This window comes from Cotesia glomerata, linkage group LG7, assembly GCF_020080835.1.
Source record: "Cotesia glomerata isolate CgM1 linkage group LG7, MPM_Cglom_v2.3, whole genome shotgun sequence".
Lineage (NCBI taxonomy): Eukaryota > Metazoa > Arthropoda > Insecta > Hymenoptera > Braconidae > Cotesia > Cotesia glomerata.
In genome coordinates this window covers 24,822,666-24,848,713 of record NC_058164.1, presented here as the reverse complement: position 1 = coordinate 24,848,713, position 26,048 = coordinate 24,822,666, and the positions used below count along the sequence as shown (strand labels likewise).

Below are 26,048 nucleotides of genomic sequence, written 5' to 3'. Positions count from 1 at the left end.
TTAAATAATAGTTACTATCTAGTTATGTTACAAATTTTTACTATCAACCTGATAGTAATGAATACTTTCTAGATGATTGTAGAAATCATCGAGATGGTAACAGTTACCATCAGAAATTATAACAGTTACTACCTAAGGTGGTAAGTAGAATTTAAACATGAGCGTTTAAAAATCGCGGTCAAAAACGTAAATATATACATCGGAAGCTTTCATTTGAGTAACTATATGCATTTTTATATATTTTTCATATATATAATATGTATTTTAAAGATATAAGATCATCCCGATGTTACACTTATCAAGAGCTTTCGTTTGAGTACCTACTTGCATTTTTGATATATTTTTCATATATACATATATAATATATATAAATATAAATATATGAAAAAATTGATGTGGGTACTCAAATGAAAGCTCTTGATAAGCGTAAGGTCGGGTAAGCTTATATCTTGAAAAATGTCAATATTTTACAAAATACAAGCTCATTTCTTAATTATAGAGCATTTTCGAATGCAGCATTCAATAATATTAATTACTATCCTTGATAGTAAATATTATCCTGATGGTTATTATAAAAAAATAACACTAACCATTTTTGCACTGAAAAATCTTCTAATCATCCTAGATGATTGGAATTCCCCTGGAAAAATTAAGTATAATAAATCTAATTATTTAATTTTCTCCTTGATGAGTCTGATATTAATATTTCAACCATATTTTTTTCTCTTCTTCTTTCGCAAAGTCTAAATAAAGTAAACCGTGTGTGTACCTCAAGAATTTAAGTAATTTCTATCGGATACGTCTATTATTGTTTACCAAACTCTCCGCGGAAAAATCAATTTTTAAAGCGGCTTGAAGAAAAAATCGATAACTAATCGACGGAGGATTGCATAACAAATAACAGCTTGTGAGAATGAATAAGTTTTTTCTCTCTTTGGTTAGAGGTAGGTACCTCCTCGTCTGGATAGTCTCTACTCAGAAGTCTGAAGAGCTTGGATATTAAATTTATTTATCATTCTTTTTGCAAACTTATGAGTCACCGTGTGCTGGTTGGTATTGCAACAGAAATAGAATATCATGACAACACGTGCTCGTTCTTACCAGGCAGTGCTTTTTCCATCGTAGGGGACCTTGCGGCTATTGAAAAAAATGCAATTTACCCGTACCGGTCTACTTTTAACCACTTTAAATGCCCAAGTCCATACTAGGGAATACTACTAGATATATATATGATGGTGGTACATGAAGGAGAGACGTGACCGAGGCCCTCACGGCTGAAAACAACATACCCACACGTCGTGAGTCGTTAGGATTGCCTAGACTACTAGAGCTAGCTCTCCAGTCTACTACCAGACTACGCTATTACCATCACTGTGCTAAAAGTGGTGGATCCATACGCCACAGTTACACAACCACACTTGATACTCAACTACCTGATGCTTAAGACACACTCAACACATTAATCCAGAGGCCTACGGTACTATTACAGGCCATCTTTAATATCTTACCCTGGAGCCCCATTAGCAATCTTGATCGTTTTCCATATTTTAACTGTGAAAAATAATAAAAACAGGCTGAATCCTCGCCCCGGGCCCTTTGTCCCAATATATGCAGAATACTCTGGCGTTGTCTTGAGACTTCTTCATCCCTTTTAACGATTTCCGAGATCCCGATAATTTTGTAATGCGTCCAATCTTCAGAATTGCCGGATCTTCTTCATGATGATGATGATGATGATAATGATGATGAAGATGATGATGAAGATGATGATGATGTTGATGGAATAAACTTCATTCCCAATTTAATCTTCAGGTAATAGAATATTTACCAGGAAGGCTGATGAATAATCAATCGGTTGAGGATCAAAATCATCATCGTTTATTTGAGAAACCCTATAAGTGATATTTTTTAACTTCCCGCCAAGAAAATCGGACAGTTATTGTTTTTATCCCGTTTTGCGATTTAATCGCGATTGGTGCCATTCGAAAGGGCTATACTGAACTTAGATTTTAAGTATACTTTGGAACGATTCAGACCGGTAGATTTTGAGAAATTGCAAAAAACTACAAAAAAAAATTTTTTCAAATGTGGTTTTTTGGAATTACTTTTAAACGGCTTTGCCAATCGATTCCAAAAACTAATCAGCTTTTAATATGGAAAAACCACGTCGATCGCCGCCAGTCCGGTCAAAATCGGTTGATTTGTTCGTGAGTTATCGTTGTCGAAAGAAAACCGAAAAAAGTGTTTTTTCGGAATTACTCCACAATTTTTCGTTCTATCAATTTAAACTTGAAGATTCTTAAGCTTTAGAAAGCTTAGAAGCTTTAGAAACTGCGTTGAATGCCATCAATTGTGTGAAAATCGGTTCATTCATTCAAAAGTTATTGCGATTTGAAAATTTAAAAAATAGTGTTTTATCAAACTTTTGAGCTCGAACTGGTCAAAAACAAACAAAAGCCATTTTTTTAATCTCGGAGAGCTCAAAATAACATACAAATTGTATTTATGAGCTCGAAGAGCTCAAAAACGTCATAAGTGCAATTTCAAGCGTTTAGGTATAGAATTGGCGGGAAGTTGCAGGGATGGCCTTTATTGCATTTTTCGGTTCTTTGAATTTCCCCACGCTTATATCAGCACCAAAAAATATTAAATCCGTGTTCAAGACCTAACCTATCGGTCGATATAAATCTCGTTTAGTTGAGAAACCCCATAAGTTAGTGACTTATGGGGTTTTGTGAATAAACATTCAATTTCAAAATTCCAAAAATAAATTTCTTTTTGTTTTTTTTTTCCAAAAAAACTTCTTTTGAGTAGAAAAATTTAGTTCAATGCAAAATACTTAAATTTTAATAATTTTCATACAGTGGTTTTAAAAAAATTAAATTAAATTATTGTTTTATTGTTTGATGTGAATTCACTGACTTTAATTTTAAAATGATTGATTATTAGATAATTAGAAACTAAATTTACTGTTAAATACTTGAATTTTAATGATTTTTACAATATTCACTTGATGGATTAAAATTAAAAATATGTTGTTTTATTGTTGACTCTCAGTTCACTAATTTGAAATTAAAAATAGATGATTTATTATAATTTTTATTAATTGTAGTTCTAATACATATTTTGTACTTTATTTTATAAATATAATAAATCATTGACTGAGAAAATTTAATAAATTAATAATTGTTCGTTTTGGTGAAAAATCATATAAGTCAATCAACTTCAAATCATTATTATGAATAGTAGTAATTAACAATTAAATTTTTTTATGCTCGAATATTTTTTCGGGCTACTAACATTATTATTATTCATCATTGGTTCATGATGTTAATGCAAACTTAACCAAAAAAAATGTTTTTTGCTTCTCCTGAAAAATGTAGTATTTTTGACTTATAGGGTTTCTCAAATCATTGAAAAATCTGATCCAGAACAGATGTACGTTAAATTGTATCTTTCTCGTCCCGATAAATAATATAATACAGTATATTTCCCCTAGTCTGGTTCAGTGACGTAAATCGAAGACGCCCGATAACTCTTTTAGTAGATTCCCTTCCCCGCCTGGGCTATCTGTCTCGCTTTCACAGAAGGCTTCTGGTTCTCATGATGCAGCGTCCAACTTTGGACGGTAATGCGTTTATCGAAACTCCCGAGAGCCATAGTATATATACCTATGGTATAACTACTATAAGTTAGACACAAACTCGAATCCACTCTCTTGCACATTCTATGTTTGATGTCTTCCCAGCTGAGCACGGAAAGCTCGTTAGCCTTGCTTCGTTTCTTGTCCGTACATCTTCTCCTCCTCTCTATCTGTTTCTTCTTCTTGGCAGCATCTTCCTCTGGCTCTATTATATTATTATACCACGATCTTTTCATCCAGTCATTAATGGATACATCTTGCGAAGCTACGCCAACAATCTAAACTGGATTTTCATCAAGCTAAAAGCTAAAACTTAACAATCAATGCGAGCCTTCTGTTAGTTTTTAGACGAATTTAGGCAACCCTAAGACAACTCTTGATGTACTTCTAACTGGGAAACTATTTGGCAGAAAATAAAAAAAAAAAAAAAAAAAAAAAAAAACGGCAACCGAATTCCCAATTGTCAAAGAGCGACTGTCTTCCTGAAGAGCAAAAGAGACCTTAAACTCGATTGCCTCCACGAAGCCAGAAAGACTCGTTCCTTCTGGTATGAGGTCTACGCTCAATAGCCCCCTTAGTCCTCGGGTCTCTTAGTCCTCGTGTAGTAAGAGTGTCTCTCTTGCTCCTTCGGGCTACCATCCCGTCCAATCGATGCTCCCCATCCACTCCATCTTGGGCTGCTGTTTCTCGAGTGCCCGAGATGCGGCAACACCGCAGGAATGCCTACCGCGTGCATACCTGCACTCACAACTGGTACTGAAGACTGCTATACTCTTCACCAATCCAGTGGAGCTCCAAGTTAAACAGTACCAACCATCAACCATCAACTGGACAAAGACCAAGTTGATAGTCCTTGGCATGGTTATGATACCCTCAACTATGGACATTAAGGGTTGAAGGGGCTGTAATAACACAAAGATAGATATGTAGAACCTTATTACGAAACGCGTACCTGGGGGCCTTGCTGAATTCGGACATTGATACGATCAGTACGTTGAAGGGATCAAGCTCGACCGACGGAGGATGAAATAAAGTTGTCAAGGAGGCTGCTGGAAACCTAACTCACTCGGTCTATCTTTATCTCCGTTGCTCCTTTATGGGCCTACCTCATAGTAATCTAGTGTCTCTCTTCCACTCTTCATGTTCGCTTATATAAAACCGGCAAAACAAGCATCAGCGCGAGACGAAACGCGATATGCGCCCGGGAACACGAGTGAGCATAAATTTCAATCGGTCAGAAAAATGTTTACTCTCTTACTCTCGGGAAGAGAATATAAGACAGAAGAATAAAACGTAAGAAGAGAGACTGGATATTGCGGTGCCTTGCTGTCTAACAGAAAGAGAAAGTCGACGGTGGATAAGGAGAATGCTTACTGGAGAATGGAGATACAAGGCTAAGCAAGCCTCTATAACACCAAGAATGATCCAGCCTGTAGGTATAGTTTAGTTAGACCTACCAGCATCCAATGCGTAAGGCTGCTATTAGCTATTACGTATTTTATATATTGGTGATGGTGATGGTGAGTAGAGTGCGTTGGGAGCCTTAGGGACTTGCTTTGCTACGCCATCACAGTAAACCCTCTAGCGTTTCACCTGAGGCACGCAATCACACATGTATGTGTGTGTCTGTCTTAATGTCTCCTGGGTTCTGCTGTCTATGTCCTGCTTCAATACGCCTTAACTGTTGGAAAACCGCGCAACGCCCAGGAATGCCTACTTTTACTTTTGCCACGACTTCCCAGTAATCCGGGTGATTGTGCTTTCAGAGAGTTACTACACTGGACTGTGATGTACAATAGCGCCGCGGGCATTACAATCTTAAAGATATATATTATACTTTCAAACGACTTGGATCGACTTCCGGCTTCTGGGTTATTCTACAATATTTTGTCACTGACGGTATTATTGTTCTGACTGGTGTGTAGATAACCATTTTATACAAATCAACCAACAAACTAAACCTTTACGTTTCTCTTCCTTCTGTTGAGAACAAAGCCTACGTTTGTGTTTCTGTTTGCGTTATCTTTATTCTCTAACCGGCTTAACCAACTGGACTAATTGACTATTGACCTGACCACCGTAAAACAAAATTGAAAAAACGGTTGACCCTAAAGGCCATCCCTGAAATTTCCCGCCAATTCTATACCTAAACGCTTGAAATTCCACTTATGACGTTTTTGAGCTCTTCGAGCTCATAAATACAATTTGTGTGTTATTTTGAGCTCAAAAAAATAGCTTTTGTATGCTTTTGAGCTCAAAAGTTTGATAGAAGTTTGATAAAACACTATTTTTTGAATTTTCAAATTGTAATAACTTTTGAATGAATAAACCGATTTTCACGCGGTTGATGGCGTTCGACACAGGTTTTTAAGCTTCATGAAGAATCTTTGTTTGAATTGATAGAACAAGAAATTTCGGAGTAATTCCAAAAAAAAAAACACTTTTTTCGGTTTTCATTCGACAACGATAACTCACGAACGAATCAACCGATTTTGACCGGACCGGCGGCGATCGACGTGGTTTTTTGATATTAAGAGCTGATGAGTTTTTGGAATTGATCGGCAAAGCCGTTTGAAAGTAATTCCAAAAATACCACATTTGAAAAATTTTTTTTTGTAGTTTTTTTGAGATTTCTCAAAATCTACCAGTCCAAATCGTTCCAAAGTCTATTAAAAATCTAAGTTCAGTCAAGTTCTTTCGAATGGCACCAACTGCGATTAAATCGGTCGAGCCGTTCAAAAGTTATGCGAAGTTTACATACGGCCACATACATCGCGGAAACATTTGGGGAAGCTTCCTAGGACCCCAAAACGTCAACATCCGTTGAAAACTCGATTTTCGAAAAACGGGGTGAAACCAATAACTTGCCAACTTTTGAAAATTTTCAATTTTCTTAGAGGGAAGTTAAAAATGCTCCTAAATCTTGGAAAACTCTCACCAGATTCTTGAGATTCTTTAAGATCCTTAAAAAGACCAGCTAACACTTTCTTTAATCACCACGACACTAAAAAAAGCCTATCCTAAAGACTTGTTAGATAAAAAATGACGATGTTTGGTCACTAGGGTGATTGTTGAAGCCGGAAAAGCAACCCTCGAGTTTTCACCCAAAATACAAAGACCAAAGCCGAAGAACAAAGCCGTTTTCGCATCCTTAACCTTATCCTCAGACGAGACTACAGACTACTCAGGGAATTTAACCTCAGCCTTACAGACTTATACCCATTTTCACTTAACTTCTCAATGTTCCTTTTCCTTTTCACAGCAGGCAGGCGTCGTTTCATCGTCACGGTGAATTAGTCGTGGTTTAATCTTTACCCAGTAATTTTAGATTTGCGCCCGCTATTATATATTTCGTTGAGATTTTGTCAAGAGCCAGTACAGACCAAAAAAAAAAAACCGCTAACACAGGTAAAAAATAATCCTACAAAATAAAAGGACACACAGCTCCCAGTGGGAGGGAGTTCGTTGGATCTAACTATATAGCTATATCTTTTGGGACGCAAATGAGAGTGGAAGAGCATACACACAAAATAAAAGCAAAACAAAATGTCAAGACCCGCAAAAACGTGATACTGAAACGCTATTGGTAGCAACTTTTCAACGGGTGTTTCTCGCCCTTATCACCTTCCTCTCATTCTGGAGCCTCGTAGTCAGCTCCCGTTCCATGTCCCCACTGACGGAGGGTTCCAACATACATTTAGCAGTGCACAGTGAACACTTAGGACCCTTTGGGTTGGATGTGGATGCAGTCGGCGGAGGTTTTCTTCGATTTTTCCCTTAAAGCAGCCTCTGTAGCAGTACAGCGAGGCGTCGAGACGAGGGTTGGTTACATTTCCACCAGGGCTATTATTCCAACGCTTCTTCTTTCTTTTAGTTTTATTTTTCCTCTTGCCAGTACAGCTCGAGCTCCCATTTTTTCCGTTTTCGTTTTATTTCATTTGGCTCCTGAGCTTTCTCTGTCGTGAGGCGTCGAGTTTTTTTCCCGCTTTTCCCCACCGATAAAATAAAATAAAAGAAGAAGAGAAAAAGGGTGGCGAACGAGACGTCTGGGGTTTCTCGTCCTCGTTCTGCTACGGATGGCGCTAAAATTCACTCCAGGATTGATTGAGACCTCGGCAAACGTGACTAGCTTTCAAATAGCAAGTTTCCCGTTGGTAAAGTACACAAACCACCCAACTAACTCTGCTCTCTCATCGTGTGCTGGTTACGTGACTCCTGCCAGATGATTAATACATTGACATCTGTAATTTCAAAAACCCACGCTTTTTATTACCCACTTACAATCGGAGCTTTGAATCATCAAGGTGATAATGATAACGATATTATCTTTCCAAGGATTACTTTTTTATCCTAATGGTCGAGTTGATGCTTTGTCTATCAGCTTTGATTGAAAACAACCACCCGTTTGATCCGGAACTGATTGATCGTAAACTTCTGCCCCATTTTAGTTTACAACTCTACTGAACATCAAGAAAGTCCTTGAGGAGAACGTCTTGCTATCCTTCTTCACTCACCAGTTTCTCTTTAGTCCTTTCATCCGAGGAATTTACATCTTTGACCAATCACTTTAATTTCTGCAGATTCCGAACATTTCTTCCATTGCTCATCAAATGACAATTTATAGATTTCTCAAGTTACCCAATGTTGTCAATGTTAGAAAATAGTTAGATTAGATCAAAGGTATAACCAAATTCCTGCAGAAAAATGGTTCACTTGAGCCAAGAAAATATTATTCATAATTATTTTCTAGAGTGAGAAAAAATTTTTTTAGTGTTTTATCAAATTTTTGAACTTGAAGAGCTCAAAATCATACAAAAGCCATTTTTTTTTAGCTCGGAGAGCTCAAAAAAACACACAAATTGTATTTATGAGCTCGAAGAGCTCAAAAACGTCATAAGTGCAATTTCAAGCGTTTAGGTATAGAATTGGCGGGAAGTTGCAGGGATGGCCTTTATTGCATTTTACGGTTCTTTGAATTTCCCCACACTTATATCAGCACCAAAAAATATTAAATCCGTGTTCAAGACCTAACCAATCGGTCGATATAAATCTCGTTTAGTTGAGAAACCCCATAAGTCAGTGACTTATGGGGTTTTTCGAATAAACATTCAATTTCAAAATTCCAAAAATAAATTTCTTTTTGTTTTTTTTTTTTTCCAAAAAAACTTCTTTTGAGTAGAAAAATTCAGTTCAATGCAAAATACTTAAATTTTAATAATTTTCATAGAGTGGGTTTAAAAAAATTAAATTAAATTATTGTTTTATTGTTTGATGTGACTTTAATTTTAAAATGATTGATTATTAGATAATTAGAAACTAAATTTACTGTTAAATACTTGAATTTTAATGAGTTTTACAATATTCGCTTGATGGATTAAAATTAAAAATATGTTGTTTTATTGTTGACTCTGATTTAACTGATTTAAATTCTGAAATTAATGATAACCAAATAAAAATATATTATATTTACTGTTAAATACTTTGATTTCAATAATTTTTGCAATTTTAGTTTTATAAAGTTAGATTGTGATAAATTAAAATGTTGTTTTATTGTTGACTCTCAGTTGACTAATTTGAAATTAAAAATAGATGATTTATTATAATTTTTGTTAATTGTAGTTCCAATACATATTTTGTACTTTATTTTATAAATATAATAAATCATTGCCGGAGAAAAATTAATAAATTAATGATTTTATTACTATTTTGTTCGTTTTGGTGAGAAACCCTATAAGTCAATCAACTTCAAATCATGATAATGAATAGTAGTAATTAACAATTAAATTTTTTCATGCTCGAATATTTTTTTGGGATACTAACATTATTATTATTCATCATTGGTTTATGATGTTAATGCAAACTTAACCAAGAAAAATTTTTTTTGCTTCTCTTGAAAAATTTAGTATTTTTGACTTAAAGGGTTTCTCAAATAAACGATTGATTAATCAAAGGATCTTGAAAATCATTGAAAAATCTGATCCAGAACAGATGTACAGCTAGATTGTATCCACCCGAAAATTTTCTTGAGCCAAGAATTTTGTATCAATTTTTCCATAATTCATCCCTTCATAAAAATAAATAGGTCAGAAAAGTGAATTACATGTCACGCAACACCAGAATTGGTATTGGGTGCGTGTGTCACGGCCATATCCAAGGCATTCCGGGTCCCTATAGAAACTCACCATTTCCAACTTAGGTTTGCAGTCTGACATATTAATCAAAGGGCATAATGGGCCATGAAACAGACATAGTAAGGGCAGTTTTAATGCACATACCGGAAATATCTGTGCCAGTTAGATAAGCGTTCTCGTTAAAGTTTATCTTAATCTGGTGCAAAATGAGTGGTATATAGAGCGTTTAGCACGGCCTAAATGGCCTAAATGGAAAATACGGAGATACGCCGATAAAAAACCGTTAGTAAAAATCGAGCCAGAGATAGAGATAGAGCTCGCTACCGGTCGTAGTAAGAGACAGCGGTTAGTTGCTTCTATTTTTTATTGCGTCGCAATAGCACAGAAAATACAGTGATAGCATTTCGACTTCATTAACCGACCACCTGTCTAGCGGCAATTTATATGCACCTTAGTTTGTTATTTCGCATGCCATACCTCGCGATATAGCAATATTAAAGGTATCTCGGGTATATTATGCACGTGTGTGTGTGTGTGTGTGTGTGTGTGTGTGTGAGTATTGTGTGTAGCATTTTCCTTTCTCCTTTTCTCAAAGTCCCTCCTCTTTCAGGCTCTCCCCCCTTAATCTTGTCTTTCTTGTTCTTATTCTTGAGTACAGTATAAACTCTTAACTTAACAGCGACCACGCTCAAGCACCGGGAATATACCAGCCCCCTCCTCCTCCTCCTCCTCCTCCTCCTCCTTACTCCTTACTCCTTATGCCGAGATTTATCTCAGCTGGTTAATGCGTTCTGAGAATCTATTACCTTCAACCAATATAATTATTTTATTAGCAGGTCACTACACTATTTTTCCTTTATGCTTCGCCATAACCTTTTTTTTCTTTTATCTCTATTTTTTGCCAGCTTCCCCTTTATGTTATGTGCAAAAATTCAAACTTAAGCGACAATTTTTATATCCTTTAATTTTTTACTGCCAACCTATGTACAGATCTTATGGATCGGTCGGCTAGAAATTACCTCTAGCTAGAGGTTTAAGTAAAACGACTACTGTGGTCAGTACCACTGGACAGACTGCTCGACCGCAGGATGTTGTAGGAATTAATTTTTTGAGGTGGTTTCAGAATGTTAGGGTTGATGATTGTGGAAACAATTGATGATGATGGTTCTGAAATTTCTGCTTTAGCTATAGAAATCTTGAGAGCTTGATTAGCACTCAGATGGTCGCTTAGAAATAAAAAAAAGTTTGGAAAATTCAAAAGTGCATGCCTTATAGTGGTTATTTAATTATTAAGAAGAAAACAAACCGTATTACTGACTTATCTTTATAATTAAGAGAATAAGAAAAATTTTGTGTCCGGGATATTCATAATATCGGTTTTTTTTTTGGTGAAATTTAGTATCTTGAATTTATGCCTTTTCAAGGTATTATATCATTCTCACCGATAATAAATTTATTATAAGTATTTAGGTTGCATTTGAAAATTATCTCTAGATACATAATTAAGAAATGACCTTGTATCTGGTGTACTATTGATATTCTTAAAGATATAAGCTCATTTTGATGTTACACTCATCAAGACCTTTCATTTGAGTACCCACATTAATTTTTCATATATTTATATATATTATATATATGTATATATGAAAAATATATAAAAATTCATGTGGGTACTCAAATGGAAGCTCTTGATGAGTGTAACTTCGGGATGAGCTTATGTCTTTAAAAACGTCAATATTTAAGAAAGTACAGAGCATTTTAACAAATATCTTGTGAACTATTGACATTTTTAAAGATATAAGGTCATTCCGATGTTACACTCGTCAAGAGCTTTCATTTGAGTACCCTCATCAATTTTTCATATATTTTATATATTTATATATTATATATATTTGTGAATATATGAAAAATATATAAAAATGCATGTGGGTACTCAAATGAAAGCTCTTGATGAGTGTAACATCAGGATCAGCTTATATCTTTAAAAAAGCCAATATTTAAGAAAGTACAGTGCAATTTAACAAAATTCATTATTTGATAAAGCAAAATTTAATTTTATTTATACTTCACAAGTCATGGCAGTCACATAGTGACTGCAAGATTGCTAGTTTGTATTAAATCGACAATTTTAGAGATTAGTGCACACCTCATAGCGCGTCGCGTAAAAAACGTTCGGAATTTGCAGGAATTAAAGTGATTGGCAAAATATGTAAATTCCTCGGATGAAAGGACTAGACAGAGATAAAATGGCTCGGATAAAGAGAAGCGAGAAAGGGTGAGAGTAACCTCTTTGCGAAGCAATCAAACATCTGAGTGGACACGCTGGTCCTTGTTCTCTCTTTAAAATTCTCGTATGATGGTGGTATCACACTGCTCACTGCTCTTCTCTTGTATGCTCGTTCCTTGTTCTCGAGCTCCAAGAGAGAAGAAATGAAAAGGGACCCCCATATTGTTTAAATAATTGATTTAACATGTGTACATACATTATGCACAAACATAATAACGTTATGTAAATGGTAATTCCTGGCATGAGCGAGAGGCCCAAAGGCGTGGGCCGGTTTTGGGAGAGAGCTCTGTTGGACCCACCAAACATGGGGGCCCGGAGACCCCGCCGCGAAGGGAGTCCCAGGGTTAAGTTCCCGGGCACCTCATATTTTTTATTCTCCGTCCTGGTTACTCTAACATGAACAGCGAGAACATCGAGAAGGAGGAGAGCAAGAAGACGATGATGATGATGATGAAGAAAATGAAATTGAAACCGTGTGTGTACTCAGGACGACGAGGGTCAAATCCAAGGATTTGATTCTTCAGGTTCGGTTCAAGTCTTTCTTAATTTAAGATTCATCCACGTGTCTACGGGATGGTTGTCTTTTCTGAGTCACACGTGCTTCGAGTGGGGTAGGTGAGTCAAGGGAAGAAATTTATATATTGCGAAGACTAAGAGTGATTTTGATTTCACGCCTGTCAGGAAGTGTGCGAAGAGACGCTAAGAAAATAGGGTGCTAGCTTTGAAGAATGATTCTAAGCCAAGATTTGAAGATACGGAAAAATTTTAGAGAACCTTTTTTTATGGGGAATTTAATTTTTTATATAAAAGGTACTCATCGATTTTGACGTATTTTGTAGAATTTGTCCAGAATTCTTGAAAAATTTTTGGGTTAAATATTAGTACAAAATTTTTGTGGGAAATTTAAGGAGATCCAAGTGTCCTCCTAGTGTAAAAAATGTCTAAAATTTTATTGAGGTGTTGCGGAAATTGTTTTTTTTTTTTTATTGAATTAATACTACTTAATTGTATAATACTGCAAAATATTATTGTTTAAATCCGTGCCAATTAATTATAATCGATGAAAAATTCTTAAAACTGGTGAGAGAGAAATCAGCTGTTAGAACTGAAGCCGCCATTGAAGATATTAAACCGCGGGATTTTCAAAATTTTTGAATATTGGCGGGAATTTCGAACTTTAAGGAGATCCAAGTTATTCTCTTAGTGTAAAGAATGTCTATAAAAAATAATGCGTAGAAATACTGTCTTAAAATTAATTTTTAAATTAATTAATATTTTTGAGGAAATTTCCGATAAATTTAATAATTAAATAATTATTAATATTTTATTGAATAATAAAAAATATAGCACTCTAAATTACCGGTATACACTTGACAACGTAAAAAGAGTGTCCCTAACCTTCAAATTTATTTATGTTTACTGTCTAACTAAAATGACTAAGATCTTCTAGCATTTAAAAAACCGCGGTTACTTATGCTTTGAGTAACTGCGCAAGCGGTGTTGCCAAGTCAAATACAAGACTTTAAACAACGCAAGTTCCGAGTGATTTTTCATAAAAAATCTAAAATATCTCCGTAATCTCCGTTCGGAAAGCTACGTTTTTTATTGTTTTAATCAAAAGCTTATTATTTTTTCAATCAAATTCGATGAAAATAAATTTTTTTTTAAATCGTTAATTGCATTAAATTTTTAACTAAATACCGGCTGGTGGAATCTCTATTCATGTAAAAATTACAATATTTAAACCTAATTATTTGATTAAATCCCGGAAACCTACTGCTTTTTTAATTTTCTTATTAATTATTAGATTGAATTTACAAATTTTCAGGAAGTTTTAAAAATTTTACGCGTGGATCTCCTTAATACTGCTTAAATCTATAAAACTGCAAAATATTATCGCTTAAATCCGTAGCAATTAACTATAATCAACAAAAAATTCTTAAAACTGGAGAGAAAGCAATCAGCTGTTAGCACCGAAGCCGCCATTGAAGATATCAACCCGTGGGATTTTCAAAAATCTTAAATATTGGCGGGAATTTCAAACTTTAAATTAAAAGATCTCGCAATTTTTTGGTAAAAATTTGGATCCAAAAATATTCTCCAAAAAAAAGATATGTAAATATTGTTAAAAAATTTTGAAGTTAAAATACTGAAAATACGAAAAAATATAAAGACTTTTTTTGTAGCAAATTAAAATTTCTATATATGTGACCCAGAATTTAAAATTAAAATTTGGTCTATTTAAGGAATTTGCACTAGCTAAATTTTTTCGTATCTTTGGCTTAAAATCCGGCAATTTTCGAGCGTAAATACGTGTTATGTCGTGTGAAATAAAGGCCGAGGCGAGTAGAATGACGATGATCGCGACCTGATCCATCAAGCCAGGAATTCCAGTGGTGCGTGGCGGGGGGCGGAATAGTACCCGTCAGTTTACAAACGTATACTATGGACAAAACTATTTTGAGGATATTAATGACCGGTCCGTTACTAAATTTGTCGAGGTGAATTTAATCAGGGTCTGATCCTATACCCAGCGAACTAAACAGCTTCCGTGATCCCAAATACATTTATTATCATTCGATATTCAATGTGAATAAAATAATATAATATAATATAATATGTTATATGATATGGTACGATTTGATAGTTAAATGAAATTGATCGGTAACCTTTAGACCACTGACAACAGTAAGATTTAAAAAGAAAAAAAAAAAAGCGTTTAATAAATATCATTTTTTATAGCGTCGAGTCATTTTTTATTGTGATACTATGTACGTATACCGGTTGTTATTTCGATAACTGCCGGTATTTTATCAATATTATCTGTTGGTTTTTTATTTCAAACGTTGTCACATAAATTCCCAACATTATTTTTAATCACCGTGTTCGTAACATCTACACTTAAATATTTATTTACTATTTGTAATTAATGGAAAGATAGACGACCGTTTTTAAAATAAATGCATTTTTAAATTTTAAATCTATAGATCCTTATCGGATAAAGTATCAAGTTACTGAGAAAATTCTAATTTTTACGGTTTTTTTTATTTATGAGCCTCTTTTTTTACTTGAATATCTCTGAGATTTATTCTTTTTAATGCTGTCAAATTTTTTTTAGGTTTTTCGGATTTTAAATGCTTAAAAAAATTTTTTTTAGAGTATTTAATCTTTTTGAATTCAAAATTTAGGCTTCATTAAAAAATGTTCTCTAGATACATAATTAAGAAATGACCTTGTATCTTGTGAGCTATTGACATTTTCAAAGATATAAGCTCATCCCGATGTTACACTAATCAAGACCTTTCATTTGAGTACCCACATCAATTTTTCATATATTTTATATATTTATAATATATTATATATATGTATTTACGAAAAATATATCAAAAATGCATGTGAGTATTCAAATAAAAGGTCTTGGTGAGTGTAACATCGGGATGAGCTTATATCTTTAAAAACGTCAATATTTAAGAAAGTACGGGGCATTTTACTAAATATCTTGTGAAATATTGACATTCTTAAAGATATAAGCTCATACCGATGTTATACACATCAAGACCTTTCATTTGAGTACCCACATCAATTTTTCATATATTTATATATATATTATATATATGTATATATATGAAAAATATATAAAAATGCATGTGGGTACTTAAATGGAAGCTCTTGATGAGTGTAACTTCGGGATGAGCTTATATTTTTAAAAACGTCAATAGTTAAGAAAGTACAGAGCATTTTAACAAATATCTTGTGAACTATTGACATTTTTAAAGATATAAGCTCATCCCGATGTTACACTTATCAAGACCTTTCATTTGAGTACCCACATCAATTTTTCATATATTTATATATATATTATATATATATATATACATGAAAAATATATCGAAAATGCATATGGGTACTCAAATGAAAGCTCTTGATGAGTGTAACATCGGGATGAGCTTATATCATTAAAAATGTCAAAAGTACAGTAGAATTTAACAAAAGTCATTATATATAATTAAGCAAAATTTTATATTTATTTATAGTTCCCAAGTCACGGCAGTCACAGAGTGACTGCAAAGTTGCTAGTATTGAAAATACGGAAAAATAATAAGAAATCTGTTTTACAGAAAATTTATTCTCCACAAAAAATATCCTTATCAATTTTTCGCTATTTTGATCCATTCAGTCAGAATTTGAAAGTCCTGATATTTGGAGACACTAATTTTCGTGAGGCTAAAAAATTTTTGAATTTAAATTCTGGATGAAATATTGAAGATATAAAAAATTAAAAAAAAACTTTTTTTATAAGAAATTTAACCCTCTAGAAAAAAGATATCTTATAATTTTTTCGTATCTTCAATATTTTAACTATAATTTAATTTCTAAATTCTGTGTGTATCCTTTATTTTACCTAAATTTTTAAAAATCTCACAAATTGAAATCATACATAATGATTCTAGTGTATAAGTACGTGTGCGTTGGATTGTGAATCGCAAAAGTAGAGGCGCGAGAAAAAAGATCTGTGAGATAAAAAATGTTAAAAAGAGACCAAACAAAATAGAATAAGAATCATGAATTGAAGAGAGTTCATTCAACCAGCACGAGAATATCCCGCGTAGTCTAACGGGTCGCAGTTTAAGTAAAGGTTCTACTTGTAGATGTAGACTATGGGGGGCCTGTAACAACCAGAAGACATTGGACCAGATCGTAATTAACGTCAAACTCCTTACTCCTTATTCACGTGGAGTAAGTTCTGAGAGAGAAAGGTGTCTAGGGAAAGCTGACTTGGGGTCACATGTGTGGGTTGTGGGTGTGCGAGAAATCTTCTTTTCAGCCACAACCTCATCATTAGACTTTCCTTTATTTAATCTGCAGTACCATTCAAAAAGTATCCTAAATTTGTGAGATTTTAATTTTATTATAAAAGAAAAGTCTTTCATAATTTTTTCGTATTTTTAATATTTTTGGCGTGAATAACTTCAAATACCTATTCAGTACTTTGGAATTCAAATTCTGGCTAAAGTATTCTTCAATGTTATAAAAAATTGATAAGGATCTTTTTTATAAAGGATTAAATTTTCTAAAAAAAAAAAGTTTCTTATAATTTTTAATATTTTAGCCAAAATTTAAACTCAAAATTGTTTTTAGTCATACAAAGTTCAAACATCTCTTCAAAATTTTAGAATTTAAATTCTGACTAAGATTCAAAATATCTAAAAATTGATAAAAACCTTTTTTACAAAGGATTAAATTTTCTACAAGAAAGATTTTGTCATTATATCTCTTGTGTAGTCGAGTAAGGCTCAAAGTTAGCATTGGTTCAAAAGTTTATATATTTATGTAATATAACGTGGCTTGTGAACACGATAGCGTCTACAATTCTCAACGGATTTAGATGAAACTTGGTACACATATTCTTTGGGTAATTTCCTTGAACGAGTTTGAAGATAAGCAAAATCGATCAATTAGTTTAGAAATGGCGGCCATTTAAAATTTTCAAAATAGTGAGTCACGTTTTCGGTCACTTCATTGATGTATAACTTTTGATTGAAAAGAGATAGCCAATTTTTTAAAAAATTCATGTTATAGCTCATGAAATTACCTTTAATTTGACGTATATAACATTGACATTTTTACCATTTTTAGTTATTATATCAAAGTTAAGAGTGCAATTGAACCATTTTTAGGCAATGTGTAGTACAACCACAACAATCCACACGCATAATAACGATTTTTTTGTTATAAAAAAAGACGGGATAACTGAAAAATATGTTGTGGTAACAAATGAGTGTAGTTATAGCAAAAATTCATTAGTTGCATTAACAAAATGTTTAAAGTTGTACTAACAAACCAGTTTGTTAAATCACAAAATCAATTTGTAGCTCTAACAAAATCATTTTATTGCCGTCACAAAATGACTTTGTTTCTACAAAAAAATGATTTTGTTGCTGTTACAAAGAGATTTTGTTGCAGTAGCAAAACTAATTTGTTCCCAAAATATTTTCCAAATCAGTTATAGCTGATTATAGCATATTTTTAAATATATTCTTATAAAATTTACTGTAACAAATTTATTTGTTATTCCAACAAATTCTCTTTATTACTTCAACAAATTGTCATTGTTACTCCAACAAATTTTCTTTGTTATTTTAATATAATAATTTTGCTGTTTCAACAAAAAAATTTGTTATACCAACTAAAGTCATTTGTCAAATCAACTGAAAGATTTTGCTATAGTAACAAAACTGTTTTGTTGTTATAACAAAATACGGGATAACTGAAAAATATTTTCTAACAAATTAGTGTAGTTATACGAAATCCATTAGTTGCATTAACAAAATGTTTAAAGTTGTACTAACAAACCAGTTTGTTAAATCACAAAATCAATTTGTAGCTCTAACAAAATCATTTTATTGCCGTCACAAAATGACTTTGTTTCTACAAAAAAATGATTTTGTTGCTGTTACAAAGAGATTTTGTTGCAGTAGCAAAACTAATTTGTTCCCAAAATATTTTCCAAATCAGCTATAGCTGATTATAGCATATTTTTAAATGTATTCTTATAAAATTTACTGTAACAAATTTATTTGTTATTCCAACAAATTCTCATTGTTATTATTACAAATTCTCTTTATTACTTCAACAAATTATCATTGTTACTCTAACAAATTCTCTTTGTTATTTTAATAGAATAATTTTGCTGTTTCAACAAAAAAATTTGCTATACCAACTAAAGTATTTTGTCGAACTTAAAGATTTTGCTATAGTACCAAAACTGTTTTTTTTATAACATATCAATAACTTATAACCTAAATTTCATTATTTTAACATATAATTTGTTATCCCTATTTAAATTCATTTGTCACCACAACATATCTTAGGTTATCTTAACAAAATTGTTTTCTGCGTGTAAAACTCATAAAATTTACCTTTACCAGAAGTTACCCCAGAATCATAAGAAGCATGCGTAACAATATCTCTATATCACTGGTTGCACCGGATTGCTCAGTACTGGGAGTGATAAAAGGACAAGTAGAATTGATATGACTAGCAGGATGCAGGATAGAGGATAGTACCCGATAGCCTTCAGCGATATTTATGCTGGAGTCGTGTGTGTCCGTGGGATATTCAACTTAGACAGCTATAAGACGATAATAACAATAATAACGATAATAAATGTTGGGACAAGGACTGCTTAATTGTAAATCACGTAGCTAATGGTTTGGGGGTAATCCGAAAAGGAGTGTTGCTTAGCAAAGAGATGGAGGATGGAGGATGGCATATGCAGACAGAGTTTGCTGAAAACACGGATTGAGGCGAGGAGGCGATATGCTATGCGGGACAGGGAGAAAGTACACCGGGGAAGTACACGGCTGTCAGTAAAGGTGCATGCGTACACGCTGTCACAGCTTGTACCAGAGAGAGCTCCGATCTCGGTGTAGAGCCATAAGATTCTACAGGATGGAATGGCACACACAAACGCACTTATTTACTTACACTAATACTTCCACGGATATCGTTACACACAACAGCATGTGTGAGTCTGGAACAGACTACAGCGACCTCGCACAAAGTACCCAGGGTGAAGCGGCTCGGATTCATCCATGTGTGCTTTTTCTGTATGTGTGTGCGTTTGTGAAGCATCAAGACATAAAGACTCGGGAAGATGAGCCAGAATGAGATGGAGAGCGCTTTAGAACGGGATGGAGAGACGATCTTGAAGTGGGGACCACCTACGTTCTTATGACCTGCTCCTGCCGAGATCCTGTACATTCACTATTTTATTTGGACTCTAAAAATGTTGCTGGCAACGCAAACGAGCGCTGTCTTGTGTCATCCGGGCACCCATCACCTGACCAGAAAAAAAACACGGGAATAAACGCCTACTCCGTGAGAATATCAAAAACCGCTCAACAATTTGTCTGAATTGGGAATTTAAGTCAAGATGATCGCTGGTCAGTCCATCACACCTACGGAATTCCATTTATCTTTGTTTTTAGTGTGGTTGGAATAAATTGGGAGGATTTTCCGAAATGGAGGGGAAATATTTAGATTTTTTTATGGATCATTGAAGTTTTTGGAGAAATTCGACTTTAAAAGTCAATTTTTGGCTAAAGGACACTTCTTGTTGATAAATTTTAACCTCATTTTTTGGGCGAAATATTAGAGATTCTACCAAGTCATACTTAAATTTTTTTATAAATAATTTAATCCTCTACAAAGAAGGTTTTGGTGTAATTTTTTATATTTCTCATATTTTAGGTGTGTTACATTTTTAAAAGTTCTGGAATGGTAACGAAAGTTTCTAAGTTCTTTTAGAATTTTTGAACCCAAATTCTGGGTTAAATATGAGAAATACATAAAAATTGTAAAGAATCTTTTTATAGGAAATTAAATTTTCTACGAAAAAGGTATCTTATACACAGAAAGAAAAATTTCTTTGGCGAACAAAATTCTTGGCTCAAGAAAATTTGTCGGGTGCCTGGAAAACCGAAATTGTGTGGGCTGCAGTTAAAATTTTTCTTTTAATTCTATTCTTGGTGGTAATTTTTTCCTTATTATCATAAATACTTGATATAATAAATTTTTATATTTGATCAAGATCGTTAGATACTTTAGGGATGCAGCGCCACCTAATTCATCTGAGAAAAAAATTTTCTCACCTTGAGAAAATTTTTCTCGAGAATATTTGATACCCATTTTATATTATTTTACCGTGCAATTATACATATTGAATGAAAAAATGATGAAATATTTGATCTTCCCATTTGACATGTTAATCAATAAAAATATAAATGAAAATTAACTTCTATCTTTATATTTAATTTTTTGGAGCAAGAGAGAAATTTTCTCAAGACAAGAAAATTAACTTCTATCTTTATATTTAATTTTTTGGAGCAAGAGGGAAATTTTCTCAAGACAAGAAAATTAACTTCTATCAAGAACTTAATTTATTGGAGCCGAGGCTGAATTTTCTCAAAACAAGATTTTCTTGAGTTAAATATATTTTCTTTCAAGATACGTATTTTTTAAAGCAAGAGAATTAATTTTGTTGGAAGTGAAATTTCTTGTCAGAAAAACATTTTTTTTCAAGAAAACAGGAAAAAAAATATTTTCTTGTGAACCTTTTTTTCCGTATACAAATTCCCTATAAAAAACGTATAATTTTTCCGTATCTAATATTTACGCCGATTTTTGCAATTCTTGCATTCCACCCATTTTTTCGAATCAATTTGATAGAATCTTGAATTTTGGAGCCTTGCAAAGATAACAAAACACTCAAGACTATTTAAAGCTTACTATTTAAGCCCTAAGAACTAAATCAAGCAACAACAAACCTCGCACCTTAAATCCAACTCCTTAGACTCATATCAATATTACCCCTTCTTCCTCTCAGCACCCAGCTAAGTATAAAGTATAAAGCTTGTCTTATATACGAGCAATTTGAGTTGGCCCGAGAAACCAGAAACCAGTTCGGGATCAGTTATCAACGGGTGTTATAAAATACACTCGGATATGATGCGCGTCCAATCAACATGAATTCCAGTTTAAGTCATGTGACTCTCTCTTGGATCTACCGTCATTTAGCAGTAAAGTTTCCTTTTCTTATTGTATTTTCTTCCATAGCGTTACATTAGGTACTTATGCATATTTGTGCAAACACAAATAAGGATTGGTGATGCACACGGTTTAAATCTCACACTCGACGGGCTTACTCGGTCACCTAATTGACTCGGTGTGGGCCTTACGTTGGCGTTTCTGTCGACTGTTAACGAGCAGTAACGTATTTTCTCCACCGCATTATTGTATGATATGCATAAGCACAATGTACACACTAAAGATACCACCACATTCATCCTTAGATAACCTGATCCTGATTCAGCTTCTCGTTCTCCTCTTCTCATTTTGATCCAGAGCACCAGAACCTGGTTCAGAGCACCAGAACCAGCCGTAACTACCATGACTACCATCAGCCTCAGGGTTTGATATTCACCTGCCTCGAATATTCCGCTTTTCATCAGCTGTCACCATATTCCACGCGAATAATAGATTCGCAAATAATAAATTCAAACTATGATGAAGCTGCTGCTCTGTGTTCTAAATGGAAGAGTTGTTTACGGCAGAACTGGAGGAGATTACTGGGATTCTCCAGTTCTTCAAGATTTATGACACCTCGTCGTTACGGGTCTTTGTCATACTGGGGCGTCTTAGTCTTGGCTCTTCATCTTTGTGCACAAAAAAGAGAAAATGACCTTCCGTAGCTAGTACTGGTTGACAACTACTGTTGCTTCCGACTAAGTTGTTGGTTGTTTCTGGTGATATTGTTGTCGCTTTTCGCGGTGTGACTTTTTAACGGGATCTTTTATGATATACCTAACAAACCGTGGATAATTCATTGCTTGTTCGAAAGCGTACCCTGGAAAACCTTGGGCGTAATCACCTTACAAATTCTAGGGTGAGGGTAGTTTGGTTTGAGGTATTTTAAACTATTTCGGTATTTTTACTGCCTCAAGGCTAGAAGGGACGCTTACATAATAGAATAGAAGTAACGCTACTTCATTCTGCTGAATAAACAGTGAGCTTAGGGACATTTGTGGTAATGGAAAAATACACAAACTTTATTCGAGTACATTTTTGGGAAAATGAAAACAAAAATGGTTACTCTTAGCGTAATCGATAGTGTGAGGGAACATTTTTTTAACTTTACGCTTTGATGATAATTTTAAAAGAGAAGTTTTTTTGGTCTGATTTTGAGAATAAAAGTTTTTATTAAACTTCCATGCTATAGCCAAAAATTACTAAATAATCGTTTTTTTATACCAGCAATCTTGCAGTCACTATAAAAAATTAAAATTTTGTTTTATTAAATAATGACTTTTGTTAAATTGCATTGTACTTTCTTAAATATTGACTTTTTAAAAGATATAAGGTCATCCCGATGTTACACTCATCAAGAGCTTTCATTTGAGTACCCACATGCATTTTTGATATATTTTTCACATATATATATATATATATATATATATATATATATATATATATATATATATATATATAAATATATGAAAAATTGATGTGGGTACTTAAATGAAGGGTTTCGATGAGTGTAACATCGGGATGAGCTTATATCTTTAAAAATGTCAATGGTTTACAAGATATTTGTTAAAATTCCCTGTACTTTCTTAATTATTGACGTTTTTAAAGATATAAGGTCATCCCGATGTTACACTCACTAAGAGCTTTCATTTGAGTACCCACATGCATTTTTATATATTTTTCATATATTCATATATATAATATATATAAATATATAAAAAATTGATGTGGGTACTTAAATGAAGGGTTTTGATGAGTGTAACATCGGGATGAGCTTATATCTTTAAAAATGTCAATGTTTCATAAGATAAAAGGTCATTTTTTAATTATGTATCTAGAGATAATTTTCGAATGCAGCCTAAATAATCATAATAAATTGACTATCGGTGAGAATGAATACACTAAATTTCACTAAAAAAAGGGATTTTATCATATGACTATCCTGAAAACAAAATTTTTTTTATTTTCTTAATAATATAGATAACTTTTAAAGACCTTATTACCCGACGGAACAATACAGAAAGTTCAAGTTTCCATCATGAATTTTGATTCATACTATTAATATTGACTAAAGATTTTCGAGATTAGAATAATCATAACCATAATTATAAACTTTGATCGCTATCTTGACAGAAGTTTTGATCACTTGGTTCCTTAGTAATGGTTAGAACATTTGTCAAATGACAAATTGGTTTTGTCGCGAACTAAAATTACTGTAGACAGCCACAGAATTAATATAATATATTCATAACCGCCTGGATATTATGAATTCTAGACGCGCATTATTTTAAGGTTAAACATATATTTGGACTGTTGTATTATTTACGTCCTATTATTTTTGCTCATAACCTCAGAATAACAGACGGCAAAACGGGTGTATTATTATAATTATTCCCGTCCATTATTATAAAATAATTAGTAACCTTAAAATGCCAAAAATTTGTGATTTTTTAATTGATTTAATACCTCCAGAATTAAATTGACTCCAAGAAGGGTTTTATTTACATCCTAAATGATAAAAAATAAAACTTTTATAGCCAAAATAGGTGTAATCGATAACAAACCACCAAAAAAGTGTGATTGAGCCTCAAAATGGCGCTTAATCATTATTCCGGCCGCGCGAGATATAAGTATCCCAGAAAAACAGCTGACTCTTCTATTCTGGAGAACAATAACCCCCAAAAACGTGATTTGACGCGTTTAGCAGCTCATTATTGATAGTTTTTTATTTTTCATAATTAAAATCCCGATTTCTTAATAATATAGCGCACTGTCGATTAATATTCGTCTCATTATCTCCAAAAACTTTTTCCCCGAATCTGAAATAATTGAATGTTAAATGAGCTGACCAAAAAATCCTCCTTTTTTTCTACATCTCTATTTGAATCGTTTATTTGAGAAACCCCATAAGTCATATATTTTTCGAAATTGGGTTTTTTGCATTTTTCGGTTCTTTGAATTTCCCCGCACTTTTACCAGCACCAAAAAATATTAAATCCGTGTTCAAGACCTAACCAATCGGTCGATATAAATCTCGTTTAGTTGAGAAACCCCATAAGTCAGTGACTTATGGGGTTTTTCGAATAAACATTCAATTTCAAAATTCCAAAAATAAATTTCTTTTTGTTTTTTTTTTTCCAAAAAAACTTCTTTTGAGTAGAAAAATTCAGTTCAATGCAAAATACTTAAATTTTAATAATTTTCATAGAGTGGGTTTAAAAAAATTAAATTAAATTATTGTTTTATTGTTTGATGTGATTTCACTGACTTTAATTTTAAAATGATTGATTATTAGATAATTAGAAACTAAATTTACTGTTAAATACTTGAATTTTAATGAGTTTTACAATATTCGCTTGATGGATTAAAATTAAAAATATGTTGTTTTATTGTTGACTCTGATTTAACTGATTTAAATTCTGAAATTAATGATAGCCAAATAAAAATATATTATATTTACTGTTAAATACTTTGATTTCAATAATTTTTCCAATTTTGGTTTTATAAAAGTAGATTGTGATAAATTAAAATGTTATTTTATTGTTGACTCTCAGTTGACTAATTTGAAATTAAAAATAGATGATTTATTATAATTTTTGTTAATTGTAGTTCCAATACATATTTTGTACTTTATTTCATAAATATAATAAATAATTGACGGAGAAAAATTAATAAATTAATGATTTTATTACTATTTTGTTCGTTTTGGTGAAAAACCCTATAAGTCAATCAACTTCAAATCATTATTATAGATAGTAGTAATTAACAATTAAATTTTTTCATGCTCGAATATTTTTTCGGGATACTAACAATATTATTATTCATCATTGGTTCATGATGTTAATGCAAACTTAACCAAGAAAAATTTTTTTTGCTTCTCCTGAAAAATTTAGTATTATTGACTTATAGGGTTTTTCAAATAAACGATTCGTTTATAGATCCTAGTTCGATAAATGATAAATGAATCTATTTTACCACATTTCCCTCCTCCTTATTAAATTAATAAGAATAAATGCACCGACCCTTGATTAATTAATTAACCGAACAGAACCCCTTGCAAGTGTATTAAATATTAACTTAATTAAGCATGAGCGTCTGAGAAAATAAGTAGAATATAAAATGATTTGATAACCTCTTTAATTCAAGACGTTAAAAATAAATTAGTAATTAATCTACCATCTACCGGTTGATCACCGAGTCAACAAACGAGTTTGCAGAAAGTATACACACATGCTCAGAGAATTTGTTAAAAAAAATATTAGCAGGTTGCGCATTAACGTAAAAGCCATACGCGATTGTTGGATCTATCTCTCTTTCACTAGTCATCCCTGCGAATTGGTTTCTCCTTCTCCTCCCCCTCCCCCTCCCCCTCCTCTTCCAGCACCCAGGTTCACCCGTC

General features: G+C 33.0%; 1 protein-coding gene and 1 long non-coding RNA gene across 18 annotated transcripts in view; both read left to right on the top strand.

Annotated features, from left to right (window-relative positions):
• Positions 1–26,048, top strand: part of LOC123269483 (ephrin type-A receptor 4-A) — a 136,691-nt gene that overhangs the window by 61,003 nt on the left and 49,640 nt on the right. The gene's annotated exons all lie outside the window — the stretch shown is intronic.
• LOC123269490 lies at positions 3,224–25,494 on the top strand. Its single transcript, XR_006510432.1, has 3 exons — positions 3,224–3,248; positions 11,570–11,576; positions 25,406–25,494. It is a non-coding gene; the product is annotated as an uncharacterized LOC123269490 (long non-coding RNA).